The following is a 16391-nucleotide window of genomic DNA, read 5'->3' on the forward strand; positions in this document are numbered from 1 at the left end:
CTCATAACAGGTGTTAATCCCGCCAGCTTCAGGTATGTGATGACAATCTTCTCACACCCAACTTGAGAGCGCTGGCGGATCTAGGCTATGCCAGGTTGTCACACAGGATGTGTTGTGTGTACACACACACACACACACACACATTAAGCATTTTCTCCTCACTTTTCCTCCTCTGAAAAGCATCGCACACAGGAAAACGAGGAAAGGATTCGCAGACTCCAGCGGCGACAACAGCAGAGTCACACCGCGTGTTCGGGTGTTTCTGCAACTGCATGTGAGTGTGTGTGTGTGTGTGTGTCTGAGAAAGAGAGAGAGGGAGCATCTGCGAGTGTGTGTTCGTGTGCGTGTGTTAGGTGTGCTTCGCAGAATTGCCAACACATCGCCTCGCAACGAGAGCCCTATAGGAACAGAGACATCTGTGGAGTGAAAGGACGCCAGCTTGCACGGCCGTCTCCAGAGGAAGCAGAGGAGAGGAGAAAAGAGGAGGAGAGGCGACCTTTGACCTCTAACAACACCTATACTGGTGCCAAAAGGAAAGGAAAAGTTTTAGAAATGTATGGAGCGACTTTTCTGGAAAATGCAGCAGCTATGCAGGAAATTACTGACTTTTTACGCAACAACCTCGACTTTCTTCACATCAGTACAACTCACTGTTTCTCAGATTGGATGGAGATTTTCTGCTAAACCTTCATTTCATCGAGTTTCAGTTGGATGCAGCTCAAAATATTTTGCTCACATAAATCTGAAAAGTGTGAAATACATTTGTAATCTGTACCTGGAAGTCTGGATAAATATAATTTAATCACAACATGAATGCAGCTGTTGGGTTGTAGAAGTGAAACCACAGAGAGATACAGTAGGAGGAGGACTGATGTATCGCCATGGAAACCTCAGTGAGTGCAATTATCATGTTGCATTTTTTATGCTAATGTTACGTTTAGCGTCTTGGGATATTAAGAGCAACACATAAAATGATAAAAGTCACAGAGCGACTGACAACATTGTTATTGACACTCTGGGCGATAATAATCCGCAGGGCATTCTGGGTAAATAAAACCCAACAAACACGTTACCTTAGCGCTAGCAGGAGAAATTGCTCATGGTCATTAGTCAAAGACAAAGGAGAAATCCTACAACCTCTGCATTTACTATCAGGTTGGAAAACATCCTAAAGGATTTTATGTTTTTTTTCCCACCTTATGGTCCAGTAGACCCGGTTCTACTGGAACCAGAACTTCACCAGCTGCTCCACCTCCAGCTGCTGTGGTTCTCTGAGTCAAACCAACCTGTTCCCCTCCTGGCCTGTGGGGGCGCTGCACCAAGAACCACTGAAGGAAACGACACAAAAACCTCTGAAGACACTGAGAGCAACTTCCTTCTTCACCAGATGGAAACAAGATGGAGGCGTCAGATTTTAGCGGTTGGAGGATTTCTCTTTAGTCTTTGGCTAAAGACCAGGAGCCATTTCTGCTGATAGGCTACATCGTAGCTACCTCTTCTTGTATTTACCCAAAATGCTCTGCGCTGTAGTCCACTTCCTGCTTTCTTCACATTCATTCACACCTCCCCAAACGAACCGGACCATCAAGGAAAACGGACTGGAGTTGGATTAAACCAGATTCAACAGGATTGGTGGCACTTTATATGACAGGAAGAATAAATATTTTAAGGATATTTACTCTCTGATTTCTCAGGAAAAGCAGATGAGAAACTAAGATTTGAAAAAGGCCAGAGTGTCTAAATAAAAATGAAATAAGGCAAGTTAAGGTGTAGTCGTGTCAGAATAAAGCGCACCCTTGAGAAGAAATATTATTTACAAGTACCTTCCCTGCCTATCAGCAGATTGTTGAGCAGAGACCGGAGCCACCGGCCTTCCCCAACAATTCACCCGCGGCCCTGCAGCCAGGGACTCCCGCCATAAATGGAGTTGATGACAATACAAGCAAACGTCCTCCTTGTGTGCACAAGCTGGCGCTCTCCAGCAGATGTGCACCGCAGACCTTGGGAGTGCGAGCCAGCGAACAGGACACAGGTGCACCTGCTCTCTGCTCTCCACCAAAGGTCAGCCAAACTTCAGAGACCGAAGCAACTTCACAGTATTTACGCCTGAGCGACAGCGAGACGAGGACCGCCGCAAAAAATGGAAATACTTACATTTAGATTTATTTATGTTCGTAATGAGTGTTTATCAGAATGAAAGCATCATGAAAATATGCAAGATTCAGCCAGACATGCTAAGTTTCTTCTGTAAAATTACAATTAACATGCATGAAAACAAATGATTTATCACAGATTTCAATATATAGCTAATAAATTTATAATAAAAATAAAAACAAGTCACAAGTGTAAGGAGAAAAACTAGAATCATTTGATAAGCGTTCTGGAAAAACCAGTATATCTCTGAGTTTGAAAAGCGGAAACTTTGCTAGAATAAACAGAAATTTTGAGATGAATCTGAGAAATGTCCTGATTTCCTGCTTCCAAGCGCCGCCGCTGCAGCACGTGCCTCGGCGGCGCTTGCCAAAGTGCATTTGCAGCGATCCGAGCAGGTATACAGGAGGAAACATGTGCAGCCGGACCGGTGCCAGCAGAGACAGAAGGTCCGCAATGATGTTTCACTACATAGATTATGCGGCTGCCGCGGTCGCAACGAGGAGCAGACAGCGCTGGGGAAACAGAACACAAGAAACAGACAATTACCGACAGAAAGAGGGACGGAGAAGACGGACGAGAGTGAGCATGAACATGTGAGACAAAGAGGAGCGTGTGTGTGTGTATGTGTGTGTGTGTGTGTCGGCTACAGCTGGCAGAGGGATTCCCAGAGCCAACTGCCAGTGTAGTGGAGCTCCTTAACAACTTCACAGGCCTCTCAGAAAGGAGCTTTAAAGTGGACACATGGCCTGGCCAGCACAGCAGAGCAGAGCAGCCGGCTTTACTTGGGCTCCACACACACACACACACACACACACACCCATGAGCTCAAACAAGACTCAGCCCGCCAGCTGCTGACAGGGACAAGAGTGTCCAGAGCGATAAATCTGTGAGCATGTGAGTGCAGGAAGGGGGTTAACCAAGAAACAGCAAATGAGCAAAAGAGCTTCCTGTAGCCGATTCAAGACGCATTTCTGATAAAAACACAACGCCGGCAAGAAATCCCACAAACTTTCTTCATGTTTATCACGTTACAGCGACAAAATTTAGTTTAGTTTTGGTGACGGATCAAATAAAATTTTGTTTTATGACAATAAATATCAGAAAATTGATGTAAAGTTGACTTTTTAAATGTTTTTCCCTCACCAAAAAGATTCCTGGAGTGTTGCTTTGATTCTTTCCTGCATGTTTGAGAAATCCTTTAATTTCCATGGCGACCATTCAGCTGTGCAAATGCCTGGTGGCCCTAGCTCCGCCTTCAAGGTGCAGCTCCTCCCCCAATATGATCTTTCAAGTCATATTTGATTTTTATACCATTTTTATAACAACTGAAGGTAACGTAGCTTGTTGATTGTGTCACTATGTGACTGGAAAACATATCGCTGCTTTGTTAAATTCTCTCCGCCATCTTTGCTCATCTAGAGGTCAATATTTTTATCCATTTTTCTCTGCAAAATAGCTCAACTTCAATCAGATTCATTAGAGAGCTTCTCTTTTCCACAATGTTTCCACCAGATTTACCTTTAGACTTTGTCTTGGCCATTTTTACACTTCAAAGTGTTAAAATTTGAAGTGTTTTCAAATTTTAACACTTATACTAATACTGTTCTGTGGCTGTTCTGAAGCCACATGGCGGCCATTTTAAAGCACAATCAAAAAGCTACAGTAGCTTCATTTGTTATAAAAATACAAAATATATGAAATTTGATTTCCTGTTTTATCACCTTGGAACTGGGCCTCTGTCTCTTTAAAAACCTCCTGCTCTTTCTGAAGCTCCGCCTCCAGGAAGTCATCCCAACACGGCGCCTTTATCGTTTCTAACAGCGCTGTTCTGAGAAGTAGCTCTTATAATGAGATCAGCAATTCCATCAGATGTTTGCTAATTACTGCTGGCTAGTCTGAAGGAGCTGAAAGGGGAGGAGCTGCACCTTGAAGGCGGAGCTAGGTCCACACAGGCGTTTTGGACAGCTGAATGGTTGCCATGGAGATTAAAGGACTTCTCAAACATGCAGGAAAGAATCAAAGCGTGTCTTTGATGAAGAAAAAACATTAACACATGATGTAAAGCTCAACCAGGCAGATATTGCTGCCCCTTTAAATAAATAACTGCAAAATTGGGAAAGTTTTTGACAAATAAAAAAAGAAACATGAAAAAAAATGTTGAACCAACTTTCTGGGCTGTTTCTACCAGCTTTAAACGTCTACACAATCACATTTTAATTTACAAAACATCACAAGATCAGTAAAAACATCAATGTTTAAGTCTTGGCACATATTCTCAGTTGGGATTTGCACTTTGACTAGGCCATTCTAACTCCTGAATCGGCTTTCATCTTGTCAAATTGGGGCCGGGAGCCATTTATGGCCCCCTGGACTGATGTTGAAACAGATGACCAAATGTGCTGGAACTCCACTTTGGTTGCTAGGTAACTGTGCAGTGCCTGCTTTTTGAAACTGCTCGTTTTCCAGACATCAAAAATCATGAACTTATTGCCAGAAACCGGCTGGTGTTTTTTTTTAAAGCACTTGGGCCGTTTCTAGAAGCTGCAAAAACCCAAACGAAGAACAAATGTGAATTTAGCATAATGTGTCCCGTTTAAAACAGTATCAACACTTTTGCAAGGCGCTGTCCTCCCTTTGCACACTGACGCAAAAACTAATTCCAGCTTCTGCGGTTCATTCCCCTTTTTTTGCAGGAGTGAAAACATGCTGCACGCTGCGTGGCAAAGCGGCTTTGCTCGCCTCCCTTTGATTCCTCTGATAACTGTAAGCAGCGGCCGATCATCAAATGTTCCCAGCGAATTAAGCCCTCCTAATTTCAGAATCTCTGCCTGATCCCTTAAATGCTCGTTGCAGAGCAGAAATTGGTTCTTTTATGGCTCCATTCATATGTTTGATTATCATTATCCCTCTTTGGAGCTCAACTTGGACGAGATTTGGAGACTTGGGGGAGGAGGAGGAGGGAGGCCAGGGGAGGAGATGCCATCACACTGTGGTGAGACAAATGTCTCCTTCTCTGGATTCCTCCTTCTCAAACCTCCGCTAGACGCTGGTCTGCCCGGATCAGAGGGTCATTTCCACGAGTTGTTTGGTGACAAAGGTTTTATCCTACCACAGCGTATTAGGGCCATTATGGACAGAAAAATAAAAGAAAAAGGAGTAAATTACAGTCAAAAAATTCAGACATTTTTAGATTCATTTTCTACAATTACAAAATAGTTTCAAAGGATGAAAACTTTCAACTTGAAGCTCAGAAATTTACATTTAAGAAAAAAATTTCACAATTTTTTTTTGTCTCAGAAGTTTTAATGTTTTTCTAGCAAATTATAAATCTTCAGAATTTTAGAGTTTTGTCTTGCAAATTTACTACTTTTCAAACTGAAAAGTTCCAAGTTTTTCCTTGAAAATTTCAGAATGTTTTCTTGAAAATTTTCGACTTTTGGAGCTCAAAATTTTTCAACTGTTTCTAAAATAATTCTGAAATTAATGTAAAAAATGTTTGTTTTTTTCTAGCTAACTTCTAAGATTATTTCTAAAATTTCTGAGTTTTTTCTTGCAAATATTTGACTTTTCAAACTCAGAAGTGTTGACGTTTCTCCAGAATATTTCTGAGAGTTTTTTAGCAGCAATGTCCTCCTCCTTTTTGTTTTCTATGTACAATGGCCCGAACACACCATGGTCCGTTTCAGCGCAGACCGCGGTTTTCCCCCTTTTTCCCACCGTCGCAATGCCAGACCACCACTATACTAATGGTGGGGCATTAGCATTTCAAGGAGCCTCCATTAAGGAGGGCAAGAAAAGCTGCTCTCGGCGGGGGGAAATCCATTTTGTCCCAAGCTCCAACATCTGCTGCAGCCGTCGCAGCCAGAAGGACGCTCGGATAAAGCCGAAGAGCCCTCTGATTTACTGTAATGACAGACAGACAGACAGGCAGGCAGAACGGATGACCATATGCGGAAGAGAGGGAGAAAAAGGAAAAGACAAAAACAACTTCTGTCTCCCTGTCTGTCAATTTCTGCTGCTTTCTGCCTGCATGTGTCGATGGTGAGGAAGAGGAGGGAGCGGGTCATGGGAACGGCAGGTTGCCAGATTGAGCTCTGCTGGGAAGAATCCTTTATGCCACAAGAGTGGAAAATAATTTTCTAAAAAGCGCAACAATAGAGGCAGAAAACTTTTGTAGCCATGGTTATGTAGGCACATATAAAGACCTGCAGCAGGACGGGAAGACGAGCAGCGGAGGGACGAAGGCCCTGATCCCCGCCCCATCTGTCCTGTTCTGCACTCCTTCATCCGCCCTCCCTCTGCAGTGGTCTCTGTTTGTTTTGGTCTAAACCTGCTTAGTCCGTCACCAAGCTAAAGCCTGAACAGCACGGAGGTGAGCTGAGTCACACCCCGGCCAGCTGGGAGTTTTAAGTAGATATACAGAACCAGAGAGGCGACGTCAAACTGAGGCAGCAGGTCACAGCAGGGTGACGACGCACCGGTGGTGGCAATACTGCCGCTGCTACGCCAAGAGCTCGTTTTTATGTTAGCTTTTTTGCTAACTTTGAAAACGATTAGCACATTTAGCTTCCCCAGGTAACTGATAAAGCGCTAATTTACTTAACTGTTTTGTAAATTTCAGTTGTATAAAGTTCATCCAAGTTCAGTTTTGTGCTGTAGCATTAGCTTCCACTAAATACCATGTGGGTCTAACACTTGAGCGTTAGCTTCTGCTAAATTAATTTTCTTTAATGAATTCTAAAAAGCTAATTTTCTTAGCTATTTTGTAAATGTTAGTTTATGATCAACATCTGTGTTGAGTATAGTGTTGTAGCACTAAATACTAATATTTCACTAACAAATTCTTCAGCATTAAAATTTTCTAAATACCATGTTAGTATTGCATGTTAGCATTAGCTTCCACTAAATATCTTGTTGCCATAGCTCATTAGCATTTGCTTCCACTGAATTAAATTTCTGGATAAATACTAATGTACTAATTTACTACTACAAAATGACATTAGCATTAGCTTCCACTAAATACCCAGTATCTCCTGTAACATAATGATAACAGAGCGCACTGTAATTACATGAGTCCTGCTAAAGTCCCAACCTGGACCAGGAGTTTGCACTGAAAGAGTCCTGACACGACTCAGCTGTGCTGTGATGGATACTGGCTGTTGCCACGCACCAAAACAAGAATCCAGCTCCAGAGGTTAAACACTGTATTCTTCATTTTCACAGCGGCGTGTTAGAGTGTTTGGTTGGATAAGTCATGCAAGCATGTGTGTCTCTGTTTTGTACCACCTTCATCATCAGTCTTGCTGGAGTATAAACAGACAGAGGGGTTCTACTGGGAACGCTTCTGAAAGGTAAGCCCCGACACAAAGGATGGGAGGAAGGAGGTTTCCTCGTCTTTTCAGGCTTTCAGGGGGGAGGAAGCTCAGCTTTCTGGCTCTGCATGCTACAACCACAAACTTCACTGTCAGGTAATCGGATTTAATGCAATAAACCATCACAAATTATGTTGTCAAACTTCAACAAAATATGAAAAAAAATTAAAGAGGTGTGATATTTTCAAAGCTTCTGTCCATGCTACTGCTGGCTAACACAACAAACATGATGTATTTTCACAGCTGAAATATTTAGTTACCATGACAAAACATATTTACACTTAGATTATATGTTTTGAAAAGTTTGTTTCATCGTTAATTTTCTTAAACATACAAAAGATAGCATTGCAAGCTAACGACTCTGGCAAGCTAATTTAATGTAGCATAATTTATGTAGTACAAAAATTAAGCTAAAACACTTTACATCTGTATAAAAAGCAACCAATTGTGCATAATGCTGTGTTGGATTCTTGAAAAGGTTTTCTATTTTAACAGAAAACCTTTAAACTACAACTTCTTAATTCAAGTGACTCCACCTCTCAGCTCCATCTGATAGAAGATCTGCTGAGCTCCTATAATGAGCTGAAAATGTAGAAATGTTGTTAGAGGATTAATAGAGAAGACTTGCTGTAATGACTCCTTGAAGAAAGTTCCTTAAAAAGAAAGAGGCCCAAGACGTTCAATTACAAAGTCGAATTTCTTTTAAGTCACTAGGTCTGTCACAATAAGCCATAAATTAATTAGTCTTGTGATAAACTAAAATTAGCTCAACAATTTTCATTTGGACAACAGTTTTTAAAGAGATGCTCCCCTCTAACACTGCTGAAACGCTGCAAACATTTCACACTTTTTTTAAAAGCTAATTTTGGTTACCGAGACTTCATCATCCATTTCATTTTAAATATTTTCCAGTTCCAGTGTTAAATGTTCTTTAGAAATTACAACTTTTTTGATCTTTGAGAGGATATACTCACATTAATAAGTTGTTATTATATTTATATATATTGTAGTACTAGAAAGTGGTCTCAAAATTACAATATTATTATTTATCGAAATAATTTCTCTGACAATTTATCGTCAAGCAAAATTTCTGACACTTAAAGGGACAGAACTCTAAAGTGAGGTTCTGTTTTAATTTAAAGAGGCAGTATTACATTATGTTCCAGGCTTATACTGCCATTTTATAGTAACTATGTTACTATGCTACATTAGGACAAAAAACAAAGATTTAACCAAGCCACCAAAGTCCCAGCTACAAGAAATGGTTTGCAAAGACAGCGCAAGTAAAGGTGCAATTTCAAAATTCTACAACTTTATGGTTTTAAATTCCCCAGAGGACTCGGCACTGAAACTAGAAGCCTGGAAATTAGACCTGGGAGTAAACCTGTCACTGGAGGATTGGCAGTCTGTCTGTACAAAGGCTCAGAAACAAACTGTTAACTCTCGCTTAAGGTTACTGCAATACAAATGGTTAATGAGAATCTATATTACACCAGTCAATTTAAATCGGTACAATCCTAATATACCAGATATATGCACAAAATGTTTAGAAGAAAAGGGACTTTGTTTCATTGTATTTGGGAATGCAGGGAAATTCAAAAATTTTGGAAAGCAATAAAAACAACTGTAGAACAACTTGTGTCAAAAGATGTTGCACTGGACCCGGTTTTTCTAAGTTTAGGTCTGTATCCAAAAAATACCTTGTTTACCAAATGTGAGCTACTATTGATTGATATGTGTCTATTACAAGCTAAAAGACTGATAGCACTATTCTGGAAGAGAACAACAGGACCAGGCATCAAACAATGGATCAGACAAATGATGAAGACTTTACCTCTGGAACGCATAGCATATCTCCAAAAAGGGAAAAGCAAATTATTTGAAAACATTTGGAGACCCTTCAGGAATTTTGTTGAAGGAGAGGACTTGTCACAAGACGAAGAAACCAGCTAAAGACAAGATTAATGTCAAACCATAATGTTAAACAAGGGAGTCTCAGCAGTGGACTATTATCTCCTGTTTACTTAAAGGAATGTATGCAGATATGTATCTAAGAGGGTGTTTGTTGGTCTTGTTTATTGTATTGGTTATATGGCAGATATATCTGTAAAAAACACAATAAAAATATTGTTGGAAAAACTATGTTACCATCAGTTCCTATATAAATCCCATATATATATATATATATATATATATATATATATATATATAAATATATAAAATTTCTTTAGCAAAATTTGATACATATATATACTGTATATGTATGTACCAAATTTTGCTAAAGAAATTTTACTTCGTAATTTAACACCTTGAAATTGGGACTATGTCTCTTTAAAAACTCTGCCTTCAGGAAGTCATCCCAACATGGTTCCTCTATTAACCCTTTAACAACGTTTTCACCAGCGTTGCTCTGAGAAGCAGCTCATATGATGAGCTCAGCTGTTCCACCAGGCGTTTGCTAATTGCTGCTGGCTAGTCTGAAGGAGCAGAGTGGGGGAGGAGCTGCATCTTGAAGGCGGGGCTAGATCCACCCAGGCGTTTTGCACAGCTGAATGGTTGCCATGGAGATTAAAGGATTTCTCAAAGATGCATGAAAGAACCAAAGCAACACTCCAGGAATGTTTTTGACGAGGGAAAAACATTAAAGTCGATTTTACATGATACTGCCCCTTTAAAAGCAAACAAAGAAATCAAGCTGTGGCCCGTTTGAACTTGGAAAACGTGGTGAAAAGTTTGGACGCTTCTGTCCTGGAGATTTGCTGCAGATGCTAGTTGCTCGCCGTGTGGGAAAGTTTTTTTTTTTGAGCGAGCAGGGAGAGGCGCAGACACTAAGCAGTCGTGTTTTCAGTCCAAACTTCTCGCAGATGGACTTTAAAGTGAGTGATAAATCCACGTCCAGATTGAGGGTCCTTTTGTCATTAAACTAAGCCTTAGCACTGCTGTCCATCTGGCTCGCTGCATGCGCACGCCTCTGCGCATGTGTGCAGACACTGGACGGGATCCTGTAGCGGAAGAGCAACACAAGCCTTCCTTTTAAAGTGTTGCTGACTGTAGCACACTTTAAGCTAGCCTTCTGCTCCAACGTCTCACACACTTTACCCCCAGGATCCTGTAAACACGACTCCGAGCCAGCGCGCTCTTCATCCGCGACAGACCCAGACTTTGAGGTGCCTGATCTTTGAGCTAACACCACAGATAATTGTTAGGAGGAGAGAAACCCAGAACCAGACCTGCAGAGACAGCGCAATAGATGACGTCTGTGTGTGTGTGTGTGTGTGTGTGTGTGTGTGTGTGTGTGTGTGTATGTGTAGCGCGATGGTAAACAGAGTCGAGCGGGTTGCCTGGATGAGTTACGTCTGGACCACACAGAGTTGGAGGCATCAGTCAGAACAAGAGGCCGGTGTTGCATAAAAGCTGCGGTGAGGGTGAGACAGGCAGGCAGACAGAAGCGGCTCGCTCCAAATTCGCCAGGTTTTCCTCTACTATCCAACAGGCTGCGGTGTTCCAAGTTTCATTGTTTTGTCCAGTTGGAGTTTCATACCAGCTGCTGGCTCAGAGTGTGTGTGTGTGTGAGTGTGTGTGGCGGTGCTTCTGTGTGTAATGACGGAGCGCTCTAAACACCCCTTTGACATGTAATGGCTCTCTGGTGGTGAAAGCAGCCAGGTGCTCACCGCAGGCGACATCACAGGGTCAGCCCATGATGTGATGCACCGGGCGCCATCATGGCCGCCGCGTGACATCATCGCTCTGCTTCTTTTCAGCCTGAGCAAGCAGCTCGTAATGTTGGTGCTTAGACCTGCCACAATAACACATTTTGCCCCAGAAGTTTTGCGATAAACGATAATATTCTTGTTTTGAGACAATTTTTATGTAATGTAATGGAATAATGCAAGAACACAATCTTAAAAATCAATAAACTTTAAATACCAATAACCATTCAACACTGGAACTGGGAGACATTTTACATACGCAAAATAAATAAACAACAGGAACAATACAAAAAATGAATCATAAAGTCTCTGGAAAGTGCTAATTGAGACCAAAACACCAGACTCGAGACTTTTGTCATCCAGTTTTTGGTAGAAAAAGAAAGAAAAGAGAAAGACAATAAATCATGCAAGAGTTTGTTTTTCATATAACATGCACAATAAGCAATGACTGATTTACTGCTTATTGTGACAGGCCTATTTGTGCTGTTACAAACATAAAAGTTGTATGATGCAACATTAAGTCGTCATCATGCAAATGATTATGAGGGTGACACATAATTATTACGATTCAGAATAGATTTAAAATGTACGACGGCCTATTGGGGCCATTGAAGATAGAAAAAAGAACTGGACGAGTAAATTTCCGCCAAAAAAAATCTCAAGAGGTTTTTAGATTTATCTCAGGAATTTTCTAGAAAATAATTTAGAAATCAAAGATCGAAAATTTGTTGTCGGCTTCCATTTTGTTACTACACATGGCGTCCTGACGTCACCACGCAGCAGACGTTCCTTAACGGAAAGTACAAGAAACGAGAAGAAAACTGAAAAAATGAAAGAGAAAAGAGATTCAACCAGCCCTACCTTCGTTGAAGGTCATATGCTAATGGCGGAGAAACAACTTGCTGTTACAGGAAAGCCGCTTATCCGACGTCATCGGTGGCTACTCTAGCTAGCCTAGCATTCATGACGGGATTTTCCGAACTGCTGAGCTTTGCTAGCTGCAGCGTCACAGAGAGCTAGCGCGGAGCCCCGCCCCTGGCTCTGATTGGTTGTTTCTGGGAGAAGGAAGAGGAAATCGATTTTTTCAGATTCATAACAAGCTGTCACAAATATGTAAAATATATGTTTTATAAACTTTACCTACTCCGTCTTTAAGGAATTATTTACTTAAATAAATTTCTGTACCTTTCTGAAAAGTTACTTGTAAATTAGTTTTGTCTTATTTCAAGTGTACCAGTGTATTTGGAAACTAGACTTTTGAAGTGCACCAACAGATTAAAGCAGAAATCATTATGAATAATTAAAAGCCCACCTGTTTAGAGTTGCTTTTGAACAACAATAAATGAAACATAGACCAACATTTTGATGTGCAACGATGACTCTTGGCAAAATGTAGTGTTTACTGTGTGTTGTCTTTTTTGATGTTTTTTTGAGTTTTTATAACAGATAGCACATTGAACTCCCTTGTTGCTCTACAAATAAACTTTATTGATTGATTTTGGATCAAATTGTGAGTTATTAATACTGAAGTTATTACCTTTGCACCTAACGAGGATCTAGAGTCAGTTATTACAGAACCTAGAGACGAGGCTGAAACTTGGCCTGAACCTTCAGAGCCACATAAAGTCAGTTACAGAGTCGGCCTTCGATCACCGGGAGAACATTTCCAGGACTGATTGATTTGAATCAAATCATAAGATTGTAAACAATTCCCAGCTCCAGTATGAATCCCTGAAGGCGGGTCGGTCGGTTCTAGTCCCCGTTCTGGTGCCGATGGAGTCACTCGGGCCTCTATTTTCTGGGTTCAGTGCCGTCCAGTGGAGTGACAGCTCAGAGATAGACTAGCTACCTATTTATAGCGCGGGCCATCTGCAGAGCTCCCTCTTGTCTTTGGTCATCCTGTTCACAAAGGCTTGGAGGCAGATTCCAGCAGCCCAGCCGCTCCATTCACTATTCATTCCAGCGCCGGCAGCACCATATGGATCCGGCCCACTGCTGGGCCCTGGCCGGCCCGCCGCTCCCTCTCCACATCGCTCCTCTCAGATTCACATGGTAATGAAGCCTGGGCGCCGTGCAGAGCGCCGCTTTCCCCTCTTCTCTCCCTCAGATGCTTCAGTATGACCGGACATCCCCCACTCCTCTTCATCCTCCTCCTCCTCCTCCTCTTTCTGCATCTCTCTTCTCCTCGCTCTGTCCACTCGCAGTCCTGCTGAATTATCTCATTTGCTAATGCAATGCAGAGATGTCCAAAGTGCGGCCCAGGGGCCGTTTGTGTCCCGACTGCAACACAAGAATCGGACAAATTTGCCCCAGCAGCAAAGTGACTATTTTACTTTTTACCAGGGCAAAAATAACAAGAAGTATTAAAATAAAATAAAAAAATAAAATTATGACAATACAATCGAATAGTAGAAAAAACCCTCAGTAGTTTCTAGAATAAAGTTGAAATTTTACAAGAGTCGAAATAATACGAGTAAAAAGTGTAGGAGAAAAAAGTTGGAATATTAAAATTTTTTTCTTGTAATATTTAGATTTTATTCCTGTAATTTTATTTTATTTTTCATTAGTATGGCACAAATACTCTGCTATAAAGAATAAACTACATTTTTAGAGTTTTTTAATTTTTTATAGTCCCAAAGAAATTGCAAAAACTCCTTTACAGGTTTTGGCTCAACATTAATCTACAAAAATATTAATTTCTTTGTTTTGTTAAAATATTACATGTGTAGCTTATTGTTGAGAAGGCAAAAAAAAAACAAATTACAATGCATTTAAATTTTAAAAGTTTGTACACCCCTGAGCTGAACCTCAACCAGCCAAGAAGATCTCAGTGAACCTGAAGACAGTTGGGTGTTTAAATAGCAATGATTATTTTATTTTTTATCAGCTGTGTCATATGTCAAAAGGAAGGCTGGATACTCCCTGAAGTCACTTCCTCTTTTTCAGCTCACTTCCTCTTTCCAGCTTGACCATCGCATTCGATGAGCCTTACAGCAGAAACAGGATCAGAGGAGGGGGGATCCTCACAGATGAAGTGACAAACGTCTTGCAGGAAGTAAGAGGACTGCGACCCAAACAGAGCCTCTTTCAGATCCGAACAACCACACTGAAGGCTTTATTACAAATGTGACGCTTTAATTACACGAGTCAAACATCTGAGTCTGCTGTTCGTTATGTGAGGAGAGACACCAAAGGTCAACAAATCACATGAAATGAGGCCAAAAACTGCCTGAACTTTCTGAGTTATCTTTGACCTGCTGTAATTTTCAGTTTGTGCCTTTATTCTCTGTTTTCTGATGCTGTGTCTAAAATAACATACTAAATATGTATCAGTTCATTTTCTTAATGCGGAAAATGGACTAAAATTAATCAAGAACAAGAAATTCACAAAGAAATTAAGGCCAATTGGAAGGATTAATGTTTGAACATGAAGAATAGGCTGAGCAAAAAGTTACAGAAAGACCAGAAAATGGCTCAAATCGATTATTATTTATTCCTGCTGCTATGTGTTATGCTATCACTAAAACGCTAATCATTAATATCAGGTCTGCTAACACCAAAGCCCTATACCAGCACAATATTTAGCCGAAGCTAATGCTAAAGCGCTAACTTCAATTTAAGTTTGACTAAATATGCTTAAAATTATTTATTTATGTTCATACTTTGTCCTCTCCTGTTTTTTTTGTTCTTGCATAATCCTTGTTTGAAATGAAATTATTGGGTTAAAAAATAAAGAGAAACTTAATAATGAAAAACGTCAAAATTTATTCAACTTAAAGTTCACAAAACATCCAAGTAAATTAGTTAATTAGACTTTATCTGGGGAGATAAACTAAGAGGAAGTTAAATGTGCTAAACCTTTTCAAAGTTAGCAAAAACACCAAAGTGCTAAATGAAAAATTAGCAGATTAGCTAGTATGCCCACCACTGCAAAAAATAAAGAAATAAAAAATAGAAAGCCAAGAAAAAAAATTATTGATAAAAGTTATTTGTGCTAACCCTAGCCCACTACTCATTAACATTAATTTTTGCTAACACTAAAGCGCTATACTAACACAGTATTTAGCGGAAGCTAATGCTAAGTCGCTAACAAACCTTAGAGCACCAATTTCATTTTGACAAAATTTCTATGGTTTTACACATTTAGAATGTTTTATTTTATTCCTGTGTGTTTATTGTTTCAAATAAAGTTATTGATTAAAAACATGTGGGAGGAAACAGAACTGCTAAACAATCTTCACCTATTTCAAAATAAGAGCACAAATGTTTACTTGAAGAATTCCTAACAGTCGATAACCAAACGTTTAACACAGATGTTGAACTTTTTGCTTATTTTGTAAACTAAAAGTTTACAAAACAAGCAAGTAAATTAGTGTTTCAGAGTTCATCCAGAAAAGTTAAGCTAAGTATGCTAAGCTATTTGAAAGTTATCAAAACCACTAAAGCGCTAAATAAAAAGTTAGTGTAATAGCACAAAGCAGCTGAAATTGCTCATTATTTATGTGCTCATCATCAGCAGCTGGTTTCATTTTCATGCTAACTTTAGTAAGTTTAGTAATGTTTTAATATGCTAGCAGCAAACGTTTAAAAAATAAATTTTAATTATTTGTCCAATAAGCTTTTTTTCTGTGAAATATTCACTCTTTTCTCACAGCAGAACTTTCAGATCAGTGAATTAACTTTTTACAGAGTAACCAGCAACTTAACTTTCATACTGCAGCTTTAATGCGTTCACCCGACAGCAGAGCCGAAGGTACGCTTCTCATCTGTGCAGCAATTTCTGCAGTGCATCCGTGGCTTTTCTGCATGCAAACCAGTTTCCTCCCACAGTCCCAAAAAAAGTGTTACATAAACCCATAAACACACAAATAAATGGCAATTTACAGCTTTTATCTCTTTAATAGTCCGGTAAATCTAAGTGACATGATTTGTACAAGTTGTGGTTGTAATATTTTTAGAGGAGAGAACATTAGCAGTCAGAGGTATCATTGTTGCAGTCACCTTGGGATGCGTGCAGCCGCAGGCCCAGGCCAGCCTAGTTAGCCATGCAAGCTGCGCTGGGCCTAACCTAATTAGGTGCCATCCCAATGTCAACACTGCTGCTGATAAAAGACGAGCCCCGTTAGCGGCGCCCTGCCATCTGCAGGCTCTGCGT

At 40.4% G+C, this 16391-nt stretch overlaps 1 long non-coding RNA gene across 3 annotated transcripts in view; it reads right to left on the reverse strand.

Annotated features, from left to right (window-relative positions):
* The window catches only part of LOC114134738 (uncharacterized), a 76882-nt gene extending 64559 nt beyond the window's left edge, over positions 1–12323 (reverse strand). The window contains exon 1 of one of the 3 annotated variants that reach the window (XR_003593452.1): positions 12098–12323. This is a non-coding gene — a long non-coding RNA (uncharacterized LOC114134738). The remainder of the gene's footprint in view (positions 1–12097) is intronic. The other 2 variants (XR_003593451.1, XR_003593450.1) reach the window with 2 other exon arrangements.
* Positions 12324–16391: the final 4068 nt, after the last annotated feature.

Source organism: Xiphophorus couchianus, chromosome 19, assembly GCF_001444195.1.
Source record: "Xiphophorus couchianus chromosome 19, X_couchianus-1.0, whole genome shotgun sequence".
Classification (NCBI taxonomy): domain Eukaryota; kingdom Metazoa; phylum Chordata; class Actinopteri; order Cyprinodontiformes; family Poeciliidae; genus Xiphophorus; species Xiphophorus couchianus.